The 17,046-nt window shown below is 41.8% G+C and overlaps 1 pseudogene; it reads left to right on the top strand.

Moving 5' to 3' along the window:
- Positions 1-287: 287 nt before the first annotated feature.
- LOC126592273 (protein NRT1/ PTR FAMILY 8.1-like) lies at positions 288-14,267 on the top strand (annotated as a pseudogene).
- Positions 14,268-17,046: the final 2,779 nt, after the last annotated feature.

Here is a 17,046-nt window from a genome sequence, read left to right as displayed (position 1 = left end):
CTTAACGGAGTTTCTAACGGAATGACCAAATGATGGATGGTGGACAATCTCATAGACCATTTCTATTGATTTTCAATATCAAGGACCAAAGTAATGTGTTATGCAAATCTCAGAGACCATTTTAGATATTCAACCTTGAATCAACAATGCATTTAAGAGTCATTTCGAATCGCATGTCATTTGTCATTTATGCACAAGTGATAGGTCTCTACTTATTGAAGCATAAAACTACCTTGAGCTCAAGGGATCGAGAGAAAAGATTCATGAGTGAGATAGCAACATTACTAATGGAAGAAGAAGATATCCACACCAAAGATGGAACAATTGATTACCACAACAGGCATGCCATCAAGAAGAAAACGGGAACATGGAAAGCTGCCCTTATATTCTTGGTAACTAAAATCTAGGGGTGTTTTGCTGGTTTCCTATCTCAAACTTGCACCCTACTACCGATTTTCTATTAAAACTTATATTTTGGTGAATTCTTCCCTATCGTCAACATTTCGTCCGTTAAATTCTTTTGTTGCTTTTTCTTTACAAAAATGTGACATTTTAGACGAAAGTTAGATGCAATGTGGAATAATCATAATTGTACAGAAAAATATGATCAAGTGGTCAACAAAATATGTTGTATTAATTGCAATTCTTGGCCTTTGATTAACAGGAAATGAATGTTGTGAAAGACTGGCTTACTATGGGATTAACATTGTTTGTACCATACTTGACCAATCCCGAAACTACTGAGCACCGGCCAACATTTTACCGTTAAGGACCCAGAAGAGTTTCCTTCTAACCAGGAGGCCAATCACAGCGCGACACGTGTCGATATCAAAAGCCAAGCATAGCGCAACACGTGTCAACATCAGAAGCCAATCACAACACGACACGTGTCAATGTCAAAATGAAACTAGAAACTCTCTTCTATAAATAGAGATCATTCTCTCACAATATTTCCTATTGTCATTTGTACTAAACCATTCACTAGTACTCACAAAAGGAGAGCTTGAACCTATGTACTTGTGTAAACCCTTCACAATTAATGAGAACTCCTCTACTCCGTGGACGTAGCCAATCTGGGTGAACCACGTACATCTTGTGTTTGCTTCCCTGTCTCTATCCATTTACATACTTATCCACACTAGTGACTGGAGCAATCTAGCGAAGGTCACAAACTTAACATTTTCTGTTGTACCAAAGTCCTCGCTGATTTTATGCATCAACATTTGGCGCCGTCTGTGGGAACGACACTTATTCCCACTCTCTTCAGCTTTGTCAAGCTGGTTTCCACCATTCGTACACTCTCTTTTGACCAGGCATCCCTCTCCAACATGGGGAGCGAAGGAAGCCACAGCACACAGAATGACACCCATCTTGCACCTAGTACGAAGCAACGAAAGAAGAAAGGAAAAAGGGTTGCCCTTCAAGCTAAAGTTGATGAGCTAGAAGCTCAAAACAACAAGATAGCAATGAAGAATGAGGTCCTCCAAGAGCAGTATGAGAAGCTCTTTGAGACGCTCCATGAAACTATGCGTACTCAAACACGCGAGCTTATTGCCCCTATGGACATCAACCATCAAATGGGTGCCCCCCAACACAGAGGGTCACCTTCCTTCGACATGGGTATCCCTGATGAGGAGCGAGCTAATCATCAAAACATTGATCAACATGAGACTTCTCTCAACCCAGCTACTTCAACCCGAAGCAGGAGAAGTGGGGGAAGACACCTCCCTGCAAAAGGGTTGGAAGGATCGAAAGCCGTTTATAGTGACTACCGAGACTTCCTAAAGCAACGTCGAGAGAATCCCCTCCACATATGCTCGAAGATCAATGACCCAAAGGTTTCTGAAAGACTCGGTCTCCTCCCACAACCCAAGCCAGCTGATAATCTAGGGAAATAACAACATGTCCTAGAGGAACATGAAGGTACATGGGACTCTGAGGTATTCCGACAGACTCGCCCTAGAAGTCAGTATGGCGAGTCCAAGGAAAAATCACACGCCCTTGCTCAAACTTTCCTACTTCAAAGAGACGATGGAGACTTACGAAAGAAAATCCCAATGGTACATGACTCCACTCAATACATCCTTGTCCTATAGCTCATTGAGGAAGTAAACAAGTTGAAGGCCGAACGTCAAGCCGAGATACCTGACTGGAACCAACCCAGGCCTGGCCCTCTCACAAGGAGGATCCTTGACACCCCCTTCAAGCGAAGACAAAACAAAAGCTTGGTTTACAACTCTATACTGGAAGGGATGACCCAATTGAACACCTTAGCCTCTTTGAGTCCACCATGGCATATCGGATGCACACCGACGAAGAGCAATGTCTTCTTTTCCCCTCCACCCTCTCTGGCGGAGCTCTAAACTGGTATTGCCGTCTTCCACCTGAGATAGTAGACTCATTTGAGGAACTAAGGAAACTGTTTGTCTCTCAACACATCTTCTAGACCGATCGCTTGCATTATGCAGATGACTTGTACACCATTCTCCAAAAGCCGGACGAGTCACTACGAGAGTATGCTGGTCGTTTCAGCCATGAGTATTCTCGCTGCGCTGAGGCAGATGACAAGACCGCCCTCAAGGCCTTCACGGCAGGCCTACGTGATTATTTCTTCAAGTACATGATCAATGCCAACACTTGGAAGACTTACTCTGAGGTGATGGCACAGGCTTATAACCATGCCTCCGCCGAGGCAAGGACATATCAAGGGAAACCCCCCCACAACCACCCCTTATCAGCAAGTAGGGAGTGGAAGCCAGATCCAACCAAATGAGAAGACTTCGACCTTCCAAATAGCAGCAGTACCTCCCCCTGCCTTACTTAATACTTTGCCAAGTCAACAGACATATCAATTTCAGGGCAAAAGGAAAGATTTCCATCCTCATCAGTCTCATTTTAGTAAAATGAGTAAGGGACATTACCGCGATAACCAAGGGTATCGCCAAGATAATCCCCGACCCCAAGCAGTCAACACAGTGGGTCAAGCACGTGTCAGGACAGCCCCTACACCGAGGTATGAGGCATACACACCTTTGAATGCCACATGCGTGGCCATTTACCCCAGCATAGCACACCTGATACCGAAGCCAAAGCCGAGGCACCCGGATTACAAGCCCATGAAGAACACGGGCACGTTTTACTGCTACCACGAGCATAACAGCCATGACGGCGAGAAGTGTATCACCCTTCGTGATCATATTGAAGCTTTGGCACGTGAAGGAAAAATTGATCAATTCCTCATTCACCCTCCAAGGGGTAACCGTAACCAACGCCAAGTGAATGTGATATATTCCATAAGTGGTGGCACACCCATATCTAAATCTTCCAACAGGGCCATGAAAAATAGTGAACGAGCTTTAAGGTCTGGCCACCAAGTGTTTCACGTGGAAGACATCAGGGAAGGTAAATATCAAAAGCCTAACTGGGATCCAATATTTTTCTACCCTGAGGAAGAAGGAGGTATCATCTACCCTCACAACGACCCACTGATTGTGGAAGCTCACATAGCCAACTTTGAAGTACGACAAATCTTGGTAGACACGGGGGCTTCGGTCAATATCATGTTTGCTGAAGCTTTTAGGGCACTTAATGTAGCTGAACACTTACTCGATCGCTCGATTTCCCCTCTGATAAGCTTCTCCGGTGATATCGTGCAACCTTTGAGGAGCATACACTTACCTTTCACCATTGGTACAGGCCATTACACAGCTACTATTACCACTAACTTCCTGGTAGTTGATTGCCCAACGGCATACAATGTCATCTTCGGACACACAAGCATCAATGATCTCAAGGCCATGGTATTCACACATATGTTGTTGATGAAATTTCCAACCCCCTATGGCAATGGTTACATTAGAGGAGATCAACTTAGTGCACAATCATGTTACAACACTTCAGTCAAGCAACAGCACCAGCCTGTGCCCAAGGAAACCCTTTCTATACATGACCAAGTCATAAATACCAGCCCAGACGAAGCCAACTTGGATTTTCAAGATGGCAATAGTCAACCCGACAATCCTCGAGATGACTCTTTCACCCAGCAAGCACAACCCGCTAAAGAGTTGGAGAATGTCTCTATCTCAAAAGATTATCCGGATCGCATGGTGAAGATTGGCACCACCTTGTCACCACCCATTCGGTCGGCATTGATCTCGTTTTTGCAAGAGAACACTGAGGTCTTTGCCTGGTCATACGAGGACATGCCAAGCGTCTCTCCCGATATCATCTGTCATCGCTTAAGTATTGACCCCAAGACCAAGCCAGTGAGACAGAAGTGAAGATCTTATGACGCTGAACGGTACGAGGCAATGAAGGCAGAGTTGAAAAACTCAAAAGCATAGGCTTCGTCCGCGAAGTCAATTATCCAACGTAGGTAGCAAATGTTGTCCTTGTTAAGAAGAATCTGACCAAGGCAAGTCTCCTGCTCCAAAAGGTCTTATGGAGAATGTGTGTCGATTACACCGATCTAAACAAAGGATGCCCGAAGGATAGCTTTCCTCTGCCTCTCATAAACAGACTTATAAACTCTACGGCAGGGTGTGAACTCTTGAGCTTCGTGAATGCTTACTCAGGATACAACCAAATCCTCATGAACCCTCCGGACCAAGAACACACAGCCTTCACTACTGACAGGGGACTATATTGCTATAAAGTCATGCCCTTCGGCCTAAAGAATGCAGGAGTGACTTATCAGAGACTGGTCAATTCAATGTTCGCCAAACAGATTGGGAAGAGCATGGAAGTTTACGTTGATAATATGCTAGTCAAGAGCAAACATACTGACCAACACATCACCAACCTATATGAAACTTTCACCATTCTGAAGAGGTATCGAATGAGGTTAAACCCCAACAAATGTGCCTTCGGCGTAGGCTCTGGCAAATTCTTAGGCTTCATGATAAGCCCACAAGGCATTGAGGCTAATCCCGAGAAGATCAAAGCAATCCTCGACATGAAAGAACCGATAACTTCAAAAGACATCCAGAGCCTTACTGGCAAGGTGGCATCCTTAACTAGGTTCATCTCTAAGGCCACAGACAGATATGCTCTTTTCTTCAAAGTACTTAAGGGAAGTAAGAAGTACATTACATGGACTGATGAATGTGTTGAGGTAGTCAAGAACCTCAAAGACTACATGAGTAAAGCCCCTCTGCTCTCCAAACCTAAGGTTGGTGACACTCTCATTATCTATCTGTCGGTATCGAACATCAACAGGAGAAATTCCATTCTCACTTGCCTTTGGTACAGAGGCAGTTGTCCCAGTTGAGCTTGAGCAAGCAACGTTCCGAGTCCAGAACTACGTGTAAAGTGAAAATGACAAACAACTTACCCTCAACTTAGATCTAGTCAAGGAACACAGAAACCAGGCTCACTTGAGGAATGTCGCCTACAAGCAGCACATCTCCAACTACTATGACTCCAGGGTCAAACCTCGTTCTTTCAAAGTGGGGGACTGGGTATTGAAGAAAAGATTACTTAGCGACAGAGTCCCGAGTGAATGAACACTTAGTCCAAACTGGGATGGACCGTTTGAAGTTGTTGACATCAGTCGCCCTAACTCCTACAAGCTTAGAAGCTCCGATGGCAAGACCTTTGGCCATCCATGGAACGCTGATCACTTGAAGTACTATTACAAGTAAACTCACATTGTACAAGTGTTAAGCTTCAGCCGTTCGGCATCCTATGTAACGAAGACTATTTGGCATGAATTCAATAAAGAGGTGATTTAGACAACTCGGTCCTAATCCTTTTACATTCCTAGCAATGAAACACTCGGGTTCAAAGCTTCAACATGAATGCTTCCAACATGAAACAAAGTCTAAGTATATGTCAACAAGACTATACAAATAAACGAACAGCTTCACAGTATATTCGTTCAATCATACATTCCAACACACTCATACATAAGCTAACTGTGCTTTGAAAGGGTTCAACATACTTTGTGTCATTCGACACTTACTACAATGTGCCTAGACACCTTGCCCTTATTCTCACCAACCAGGTGATAAAATGTGAAGAAGGAACTCATCTTCATGCCACCAACCAGGTGATGAAATGTACAACCCGTAGTCTCCTTCATGCCACCAACTAGGTGATGAAATGTACAACCCGTACTCTAACATCATTTGGCAACTTGTCACTCATGCCACCAACCAGGTGAAGAAAGAACTCATCTTCATGCCACCAACTAGATGATGAAATGTACAACCCGTACTCTCCTTCATGCCACCAACCAGGTGATGAAATGTACAACCCATACGCTAATATTATTTAGCAACTTGCCATTCATGCCACTAACCAAATGATGAAATGTACAACCCGTACTCTCCTTCATGCCACCAACCAGGTGATGAAATGTACAACCTGTACTATAATATCATTTGGCAACTTGCCATTCATGCCACCAACCAGGTGATGAAATGTACAACCCGTACTCTAATATCATTTGGCAACTTGCCACTCATGCCACCAACCAGGTGAAGAAGGAAATCATCTTCATGCCACCAACCAAATGATGAAATGTACAACCCGTATTCTTCTTCATGCCACCAACCAGGTGATGAAATGTACAACTTGTACTCTAATATCATTTGGCAACTTGCCATTCATGCCACCAACCAGGGGAAGAAAGAACTCATCCTTGTGCCACCAACCAGGTGATGAAATGTGATGAAAGGTGATGAAGGAACTCACCTTCGTACCACCAACCAAGTGATGAAAGCAACTTACCATTCATTCTACCTACCAGAAGACGAGTGGTACAACTCGTACATATGAACTCCTAGCATTCATAAATAATAAAAAACCCTCAAGCTTGACAACTCAATTAGGGGAGCACTTATGCCCAACAAGAGTTATAGTCACCAACAATGTCTTATTGCAAGCCAACAACAACTTCAGTGCATGGCATACGAAAATCAAGCTATTCAGCCCTCTTGCATCTGCTTTAAACATTTCCCCTCTGTAACAATGCAAACACTACAACTCGTAGAAAGCTTCACACACTCTTGATCAAGACAGTGTGAAGCAAAACCAATTTATAGTGCCAACAAGAGCTTCATCAAAGGAGTTCAACCATAATTCTCAAAAGCTTCACACACTCTTGATCAAGACAGTGTGAAGCAAAACCAATTTATGGTGCCAACAAGAGCTTCATCAATGGAGGGCAAACACAATTCTCAAAAGCTTCACACACTCTTGATCAAGACAGTATGAAGCAAAACCAATTTATGGTGTCAACAAAAGCTTCATCAATGGAGAGCAACTACAATTCTCAAACCTTCGAAGCAAATTCAAGACTATTCGAAGCAAATTCAATTTATATGGTTCATCCAAACCTTCGACTACTACAAGGTGTGGCTTGCATCACAATCTCTTGCTCAACAGTGTGGAAGCAAAATTTGTATATGTTGTTTCTCCCACATTTTCAAATTTCTAGTTTCCCAAAAAAAAAAAGAAAAAAAAAAGGGAAATTCAACAAAGCTTCATCAATGGAGGACAACTACAAATTCTCAAAAGTTTCACACTATCTTGATCAAGATAATGTGAAGCAAAATCAATTCATGGTACCAAAAAAAAACTTCAACTCCAAAGCTTCACCTAAAAAGCTTCAACACAAAAGCTTCATCAATGGAAGACAACTACAAATTTTCAAAAGCTTCACACTATCTTGATCAAGATAGTGTGAAGCAAAATCAATTCATGGTACCCAACGAAAGCTTCACCTACAAAGCTTCAACTCCAAAGCTTCACCTACAAAAGCTTCAACACAAAAGCTTCACCCACAAAAGCTTCAACACAAAAGCTTCACCAATAAAAGCTTCATCAATGGAGGACAACTACAAATTCTCAAAAGCTTGACCCACAAAAGCTTCACCTACAAAAGCTTGACCCACAAAAGCTTGACCCATAAAAGCTTCACCTACAAAAGCTTGACCCACAAAAGCTTCACTTATAAAACTTCAACACAAAAGCTTCACCTACAAAAGCTTCACACTATCTTGATAAGATACTGTGAAGCAAAATCAATTCACGGTGCCCAACAAAGCTTGACCTACAAAAGCTTCACCCACAAAAGCTTCACCCACAAAAGCTTCACCCATAAAAGCTTGACCCACAAAAGCTTCACCTACAAAAGCTTGACCCACAAAAGCTTCACCTACAAAAGCTTCACCCACAAAAGCTTCACCCACAAAAGCTTCACCTACAAAACTTCAACACAAAAGCTTCACACTATCTTGATCAAGATAGTGTGAAGCAAAATCAATTCATGATGCCCAACAAAGCTACAACCTCAAAGCTTCACCTACAAAGCTTTAAAAAAAAATATATATATATATATATATATATATTTTTTTTTTTTAAATGCCTAGGCCTCCTCTTCTTTGGGCCTAACAACTTTCATAACAAATATATATGAAGAAGGAGTTTTAGGCTACCATTTCGAAAGGAAATGCCTCATTCGTCAACTCCCTCGACCGGAGACTTGGGGGACTCCTACCATATGCTACTGCACCTTGATACTCAAAAGTCTCACGACCACTCAATGACTTTGATTTTTCAAGTCTCCAAACGAGAAGTTTTCCTCACTCGGGAAATTAAAGGAGCACTACCTCAACCTACATGCTTCACTAACAAAGCTTCAACATACAAGCTTCAACAAAAGGAAAAATTCAAAGAACTTAGTGAAGAAGGCATTGGTGTATTTAACACAATATGTTGAAATGAAGCAAATCTTGTTTATTGATATCTCCGATAAGTTACAAATATGTACATATACATGAATCAAAATAAACAAACAAGAGAAAGTCTTCACAAAGGTTGCTCAGGAGAAGTCTCAGCAGTCGGCAGAGCCCCAGAAAGAGGAGGCACCAGAGGGTGATTATTCGGAGTCTCAGTACTAGGCAGAACCCCAAAAGGAAGAGGCACCGAAGGTTGATCATTTGGAGCTTCATTACGCGGTACAGCCCCAGAAGATGAAGGCAATAAATGCCTTTGGAACAAACCCACAAACCTCTGATGATCAAGTAAAATATGACCATCAGATTCCTGCAGCTGGTCGAGCTTCATCTTCATGTTTGTAGCATAGTCATGTGCGAGCCTGTGCAACTGTTTATTCTCATGCTTGAACCCTGTGATCTCCTGTTTGAGACTTATCACTTCAGCCGTCAATGATTCAACTTGGCGAGTTCGAGCAAATAGGCGTTGGGCCATATTTGACACAGAACCTGCACACTGAACACTGAGAGCCAAAGAATCCTTAACAGCCAACTCATCAGACCGTTTGGAAAGTAGTCTGTTATCTTTGGGAGTGAAAAGGTTCATGGCCACCACCGCAGTGGTCATATCATTCTTCATCACATAATCCCCAACGGTAAAAGGACCAGTAGGGGATAAGAAGGATGGACACCATATGTTGTCTTGAGAAGGCATGGTTGCCTCTTCACCAAAGTTCAAGTCAAAACGACGGTCGGATGGGCCAGACATTCTCAGAAATGATAAAGGAGAAATGAGGTGCAATAAATCTCTGAAGTAAGGGGAAAATTCCTACAAGCAATAACTCTCTGAATGTACTCCTTGCACACAATTGGTGCCCTTATAAAAGAAAGGGCAATAGGGCCGTTGGTTCAAAAATCGAAGAGGCACCACTCTCCGAATTCCGAAGAGGCACCATTCTTCGGATTTCGAAGAGGCACCACTTTCCACACGCAACATCAGCTCCTCGGGTACCATAGATAACTTTGCCAAAGATCTGTGACAAAGTTTAGACACATAAATTTTGAAGGTCCAGCTACCCTACTATTACCCACAAGGGTAAAGGAACAGCACTACTGCTTGATAACTAGAAAGTCCCAATGTGTGTCAACCTCCGTGCTCCGTGGCAAGGCAGACTGGCAAAAATACCCAACCTTTACTCACATTCGAGAAAACACTCCCAACAAGATTGTTTGCTAAAAAATCGAAGAGGAACCACTCTCCAAATCTCGAGAGCCAGACTCCCAACAGGATTGCTTTCTCAAAAATCGAAGAGGCACCGTTCTCTAAATCTCGAGAGCCAGATCCTCGACAGGATTGCTTGTTCGAAAATCGAAGAGTCATCGCTCTCCGAACTTCGAGAGCCAGATTTCCTTAGATAAAGCTTGTCTGTAATCTTCACATGCAACATCAGCTTTCCAGATACCACATACCACTTTTTCAAAACGCTCTGACAAAGTTAAAACATGTGAATCTTGCAGCTCCCACTACATTGCTATGACCATGAAGGGTAAAGGAATAGCATTATTACTTGCTCAAAAATCGAAGAGGCACCGCCCTCCGAATCTCGAGAGCCAGACTCCCAATAGGATTACTTTCTCAAAAATCGAAGAGGCACCGCTCTCTAAATCTCAAGAGCCAGACTCCCAATATGATTGCTTTCTCAAAAATCGAAGAGGCACCGCTCTCTGAATCTCGAGAGCCAGATCCCCGACAGGATTGCTTATTCGAAAACCGAAGAGGCATCGCTCTCTGAACTTCAAGAGCCAGATTTCCTTAGATAAAGCTTGTCTGCAATCTTCACACGTAACATCAACTGTCCAGATACCACATACCACTTTTTCAAAGTGCTCTGACAAAGTTAAAACACGTGAAGCTTGCAGCTCCCATTACATTGCTACGACCAAGAAGGGTAAAAGAATAGCATTACTACTTGTTGTTAGAGAGACTCCTATATATGTCGACCTTCATCCTCCATGGACAGGCAGACCTACAAAAATGCTCAACCCTTCCTCATATCTGAGAGGGCACTTCCAACGAAGCCTCTTGAAAGACTCAGCTTTCTTCCCCCCCCCCCCAATAATACCTATGCAAACCAGCCACACCAGAGCAAGAGTATCTCATATCATCAGGGTCAAAAGTAAGAGTATCCCATATCATGATTTTTCCCTGTCTTTTCCTTTGCCTTTGTTCTTACCTGCAAGACAAGGAGAAAGAGAGCAATCAGTCAGCACTTGGAATCAAGCTTCCAGTCATGAATTGACTGCCTAGAACCCCTTGCCTGATTACTTACCTGGCATTGCTCTCGAGTACTCATCTTCAACATCTTATGCTTCCAGAAAAGATACCACATCTGCCTGAGGAACATATAGGGCAAGTGAGAAGGATGCAAGGAAGCATGTGGAGACAAGCGCAACGAAACACGTGCCGATTCATCTATTACTTCGTTAACAGCAAAAGTATTCCATATCATCAAGGTCAAACACACTCTTGATTTGATGGACTTGTTTTGACCCTCAAATTCTTGAGTCGACCTTATACTCTAAAGGAAACCAGAAAACCCTCAAGCCTAGTTCAAGAATAAGCTTGTAGAAAGTTACTTTTTCAAAAGCAAAAGTATCTCATATCATCTCTTCTCCATTTGCTTCTCCTTATCCTTGTTGCTGTTTACGACACAAGGAGAAAGAGAACAATCAACCGGAAGCTGAAGTCGAACCTCCAATCCAGGTTGCTTGCTTGGAAGTCTGATTGCTTACCTTGTCTGTTACCTCTTTCGGCAAATCTCCTAGCTTGGCAACTTGGGGGACTCCTACTATAGGGTTTTGTATCACACTTGACCAAGCCCAAAACTACAAGTAAACTTTAAGTGAAATTGATACATTACCTTGTGCATCTTCATCAGTTAAAGATACCACCCCTGGATGGAAGAAAAATACTTCCAGAGAAGATGCCACAGCTACGTATGAGACAAATAAGGCAAGTGAAAATGATACCACACTTCGGTACTTAGAAGTTTTGTGATTACTCAATGGCTTGGATCTTGCAAGTCCCCAACCGAAGAGCTTCCCTCACTCGGGAACTTAGATGAGCACTGTTTGTACCATACTTGACCAATCCCGAAACTACTGAGCACCGGTCAACGTTATACCATCAGGGACCCAGAAGAGTTTCCCTCCAACCAGAAGGCCAATCACAGCGCGACACGTGTCGATATCAGAAGCCAATCATAGCACGACACGTGTCAACATCAGAAGCCAATCACAACACGACACGTGTCAATGTCAGAATGAAACGAGAAACTCTCCTTTATAAATAGAGTCATTCTCTCACAATATTTCCTAATGTCATTTGTACTAAACCATTTACTAGTACTCACAAAATGAGAGTTTGAACCTATGTACTTATGTAAACCCTTCACAATTAATGAGAACTTCTCTACTCCTTGGACGTAGCCAATCTGGGTGAACCACGTACATCTTGTGTTTGCTTCTCTGTCTCTATCCATTTACATACTTATCCACACTAGTGACCGGAGCAATCTAGCGAAAGTCACAAACTTAACACTTTCTGTTGTATCAAAATCCTCGATGATTTTGTACATCAACAAACACAAATCTTGTTAATTACCTCAAGTTACAATTGAACCAGGGGAATGTGGTTGCTGTCAATAATGTCACAACATAAGATCTATTGTTAGTCAATCTGACAACATAAGATCTCGGCCTAAAGTTAATTTGACTAAGCATTTGAATGACAACAAAAGTCTAACAAATGAACATTGCATGCAGTATATTGTAATTCTTGTTGAACTTATAGGAAATGAAAAGCCATAATTTGTTGCAAAGAATGACTTTATTAACCTTATCAGCATCAATCCAAGGACTAAAACCACCATGTGACAACAACAATGTGTGCCATCCCACAGGGTTACAAACAAGGGTGTTCTTCACAAGGCTTTACCTCATAGCACTTGGAACTGGAGGCATAAAGCCTTGTGTCTCATCATTTGGAGCAGGCCAATTTGATGACTCCGATGATGCCTAAAAAAGAACAAGAGCTCCTTCTTCAATTGGTTCTATTTCTCAGTCAACGTTGGTGCCCTTGTAGCTTCTTCTGTGCTTGTTTGGATACAATCGAACGTTGGATGGAGCTGGGGCTTTGGCATCCCAGCCGTGGCTATAGCACTTGATGTTGTGAGCTTCTTTTCGGGCACTCAATTGTACAGAAACCAGATTCTCAGTGGGAGTCCCCTCACTCACATTTGCCAGGTGCTTGTTGCATCCTTCAGAAAGTTCTGTGTTCGAGTGCCTCGTGACAAGTCTCTCTTGTATGAGACTGCCGACGAGGAATCTGTTGTCAAAGGAAGTCGGAAGCTTGATCACACTGACCAGCAAAGGTAATTCTTACGCATGTAACAAAGAGGTACTTTAATTTGTTGCTTTTGAAACCTAAATTTTGATATGAAGACTTCTGCTAATTGCTAGAGTCCTAGAAAACCTAAACAAGGTAAAATAGAAAATGCTCTATTGCCAAACTTAGGTTGAAGAACTGTGAATTTGAACCACACATTACGGACAGACTTACGTTGGATGTTCTATTGTTTATTATAGTATAATCAATTACAGTCCAGCTAACAAACGAGGCAATAACAACTTTTTCAATTACGAACTTTGTAGTTTCTTGGACAAGGCGGCGGTAGAGACACAGTCAGATAAAGTCAAAGGCTCAGCGATGCCATGGAGGCTCTGCACTGTGACACAAGTGGAAGAGCTCAAGTCCCTCATAAGGTTGTTACCCATATGGGCCACTGGTATAATCTTCTCAGCAATCTACAGTCAAATGGGAACATTGTTTGTGCTCCAAGGCAACACAATGGACCTCCATGTCAGCAAATCCTTCGAAATCCCATCCACCTCGCTCTCCCTCTTTGACACCGTCAGTGTCATCTTCTGGGTTCCAGTTTACGACCGTGTGATAGTTCCATTTGTGCGAAGATTCACGGGCAGAAACAGCGGCTTCACCCAACTCCAAAGAATAGCAGTTGGGCTAGTAATCTCCATCTTTGCCATGCTTGCCGCGAGGGCTTTGGAGCTTGTGAGACTTCGTGAAGTTCGAAAACACAACTACTATGACCTAAAGCATGTACCCATGTCGATTTTTTGCAAGTTCCTCAGTATTTTATTATAGCAGGGTGTGCTGAGGTTTTCACATTTATTGGGCAACTGGAGTTTTTCCATGAGCAGGCTCCTGATGCAATGAGGAGTTTGTGTTCTGCTCTTTCACTTACAACTGCTGCTTTGGAGAACTATTTGAGTACAATGCTGGTGAACATTGTGACCGATGTAAGCACTAAGGATGGGAAGCCGGGATAGATTCCGTACAACTTGAATTATGGGCACCTTCACTACTTCTTCTGGTTTCTGGCTTTGTTGAGTGTGGTGAATTTAGGGTTTTATCTTTTGGTTGCTAGATGGTACACTTACAAGAGGGCAGTAGTACCTAGTCATTGAGCAGTGACTAGTATTATTGCTGCATTGTTGAAGCATCAAGTTTATGTAGCAAGGATCCATTTTGGTAGCGACCTTGATCCAAAACTAATAAGATCAAACATCACCTACTCAGCTTAAGCAAAATATGAAGCCTGACATTCTTGACTTGCAATGTATTACGAAAATATTATTGTATGATGGTAGCAAATAGTGCCCAATGGCAGAACCATGAATTTTCTCAGTGGTGGGTATATTTTTTGTTTTCTTCATCTATTATGCGTGGGTGCTTAATTAGTATTGTCTTAGGAGTTACTGGGTGGTGGGCCTCTTGATGCGGGAGGAAGACTCGGAGAAAACAATTTGAAATCATTAATATGCTTTGGAATAACAAAGGTTTTGTATTTTAATTACTTAGGAATTTGTTAAGTTATTTTGGAAGTTGTAAGGGTGTCATGGAAACTTGAGGTCTATTAATTTGTAAACGCTTATAAATATTGTACTAGAGAGCCTTGAATGGTAGATTTGAATGAATTAAAATATATTTTGCTTTGTGCAATTGAAGTGAGTGATTTCTCCCTCCCCAATCAAGCATTTGGTTTGGTCATGTGAGCAAATCCACGATTAGCGACGTGAGTGAGCTCTGTTGCCCCTGGTTGAGTGATTCCCAGGTTATCTATCCCTCATCTTTTCGAGACCCTTGGTCTTTCCTGCATCAAGTGGCATCAGAGCAGGTTTTCCGTTGCGTATAAAGATCATGGGTGAGACTTTCCATCCATTTGAAAATCAATTGGTTGAAGAGACTAGCTCGGTCGATTGGAATTCGCTGTCAATTTATGACAAGTACGTTGATGGCAACAAAGAAGTCAATGAGAACTTTGTTGATTGGAGTTCTACACCAATCTTTGACGAGAAAAATGATTATTACAAGTATTTGATTTTAGTGGCTAATCAAGAGTGTTGTAGGCAGCTTGAGGTCACTTGTTCTCCATATTGGGATTCTGCCCCAATTTTTGTTGACTGCTATATAGACGCAAGTAAGAGTTCATGGGTTGAACAACGATGTGGACAACTTACAAAGAATGTGAAGCCTCTTGCATTCTATTTTCATGATTATATTTGGGATGAATTCATTGATCGTGCTTTGGTTAAGAGAAAATGCTTGGATAAGGAACTACCTTTTGCTCATTATTGGAGTTTTCTTTTCTCAATCATGAATATTTACGGTCTCCCAGAAGCAATAAGTTTGGAAGCCTATATGCATCACAATTCCTTTGGAAGAAAAAGGGGACCAGTTTATACACAATGGAAACAAAAAATATATTATGAATTTTGTGCTCTTTGCAATGTTGTACGAATTGTGATTATCTTACTAAAATCTCTACTATGGGAAACATTGGTTGGGCATCCGAAATATCGAGGAAGAGCAAATGAAATTCGAGGACGAATTTTCTTCGAGAAGAGGAGAATGATGCAGGAGGAAGACTCAGATAAAACAATTTGAAACCATTAATATGCTTTGGAATAACAAAGGTTTTGTATTTTAATTACTTAGGAATTTGTTAAGTTATTTTGGGAGTTGTAAGGGTGTCATGGAAACTTGAGGTCTATTAATTTGTAAACGCTTATAAATATTGTAGTGGAGAGTCTTGAATTGTAGACTAGAATGAATTAAAATTGTATTTGCCTTGTGCATTTGAACAGAGTGACTTCTCCTTCTAAAATCAAGCATTTGGCTTAGTCGTGTGAGAAAATTTACTATTAGCAACGCCGAGCGTGCTCCGTTGCCCCTAGTTGAGTGAATCCAAGGTTATCATCCCCCGTCTCCCCGAGACTCCCTTGGTTTGTCTTGCATCACCTCTTTTGCTAGAGTAGAAAGCGCTAATTTCGGCTAAATGTGGTGGACTTCCTAAATAATTAAGCATATAGTTTCAATTTGTCCAAAAACTTGCACCGATGTAGAGCCCGCCATAGTTTAAGAGTGGTTCCGCCCTTGGTGGCACCAAGTAACAAATATTGATGATGGTGTTATGAGTCCACCTAGTTCATAAAATGCGCAACGTTAAGTTTATACAGCTTAGAACTTGTTGTGTAGTAAATTAATGATCAAACAAATATTGCAATTTAGTGAATCAGCAACACACTGCACATGGCTGTCACACAAAATCATTTCTCTTGTTACACCTTCCATTTTAGATTCTTTTTTTCTTTCTTATATATCCGTTTAGAAAGTTTGTAAACAAAGTAAAGCTGTCGAGGGCATGGCAATGTCGCATGCCTTCTCCAGTCAATTGTATCTATGTGATACTTTCACATGACTAGAAAATCTTGACCGTCGATCGGTTTTCAACTAGAGTAGGACTGTGCTGTAAAAATGGGACTCTTTATTTTTCATATTTTGGTAAGAAAATGGGGGTTTCAATTGATAGCTCCAGTAAAGAGTCCGGGTACAAAGTTAACCTAAAATGACAATAAATCAAGGATTACAAAAAACCATTAATTTCAAGTTCTTATGGTAAACCAGAACAAAATTCCCTTTCTAATGAAACTTCTTTACCCATCTATTATCGTAAAAAGGCCATCCCAATCACAGTTGTACCGACGCTAGCCATTGATGAAGGCGTGTGCAATACACTGATCAACGGCTATTAAAAGTCAGTATCCCTAATCACCATTCACCAACCCCATAAAAAATCTACTTTTTTCGCTCTTTTGAAGGTATGTGATTTGTCTGCACTTTCTTCCCCTCTAGTCATTCATGTCAAAGATGCATATATCTTTAGACTAGAGAATGGTAGGTTTT

Source organism: Malus sylvestris, chromosome 12 (genome assembly GCF_916048215.2).
Source record: "Malus sylvestris chromosome 12, drMalSylv7.2, whole genome shotgun sequence".
In the NCBI taxonomy this organism is placed as follows: Eukaryota; Viridiplantae; Streptophyta; class Magnoliopsida; order Rosales; family Rosaceae; genus Malus; species Malus sylvestris.
The sequence above is the reverse complement of the archived record's forward strand: the minus strand, read 5'-3'. Positions and strand labels throughout refer to the sequence as shown.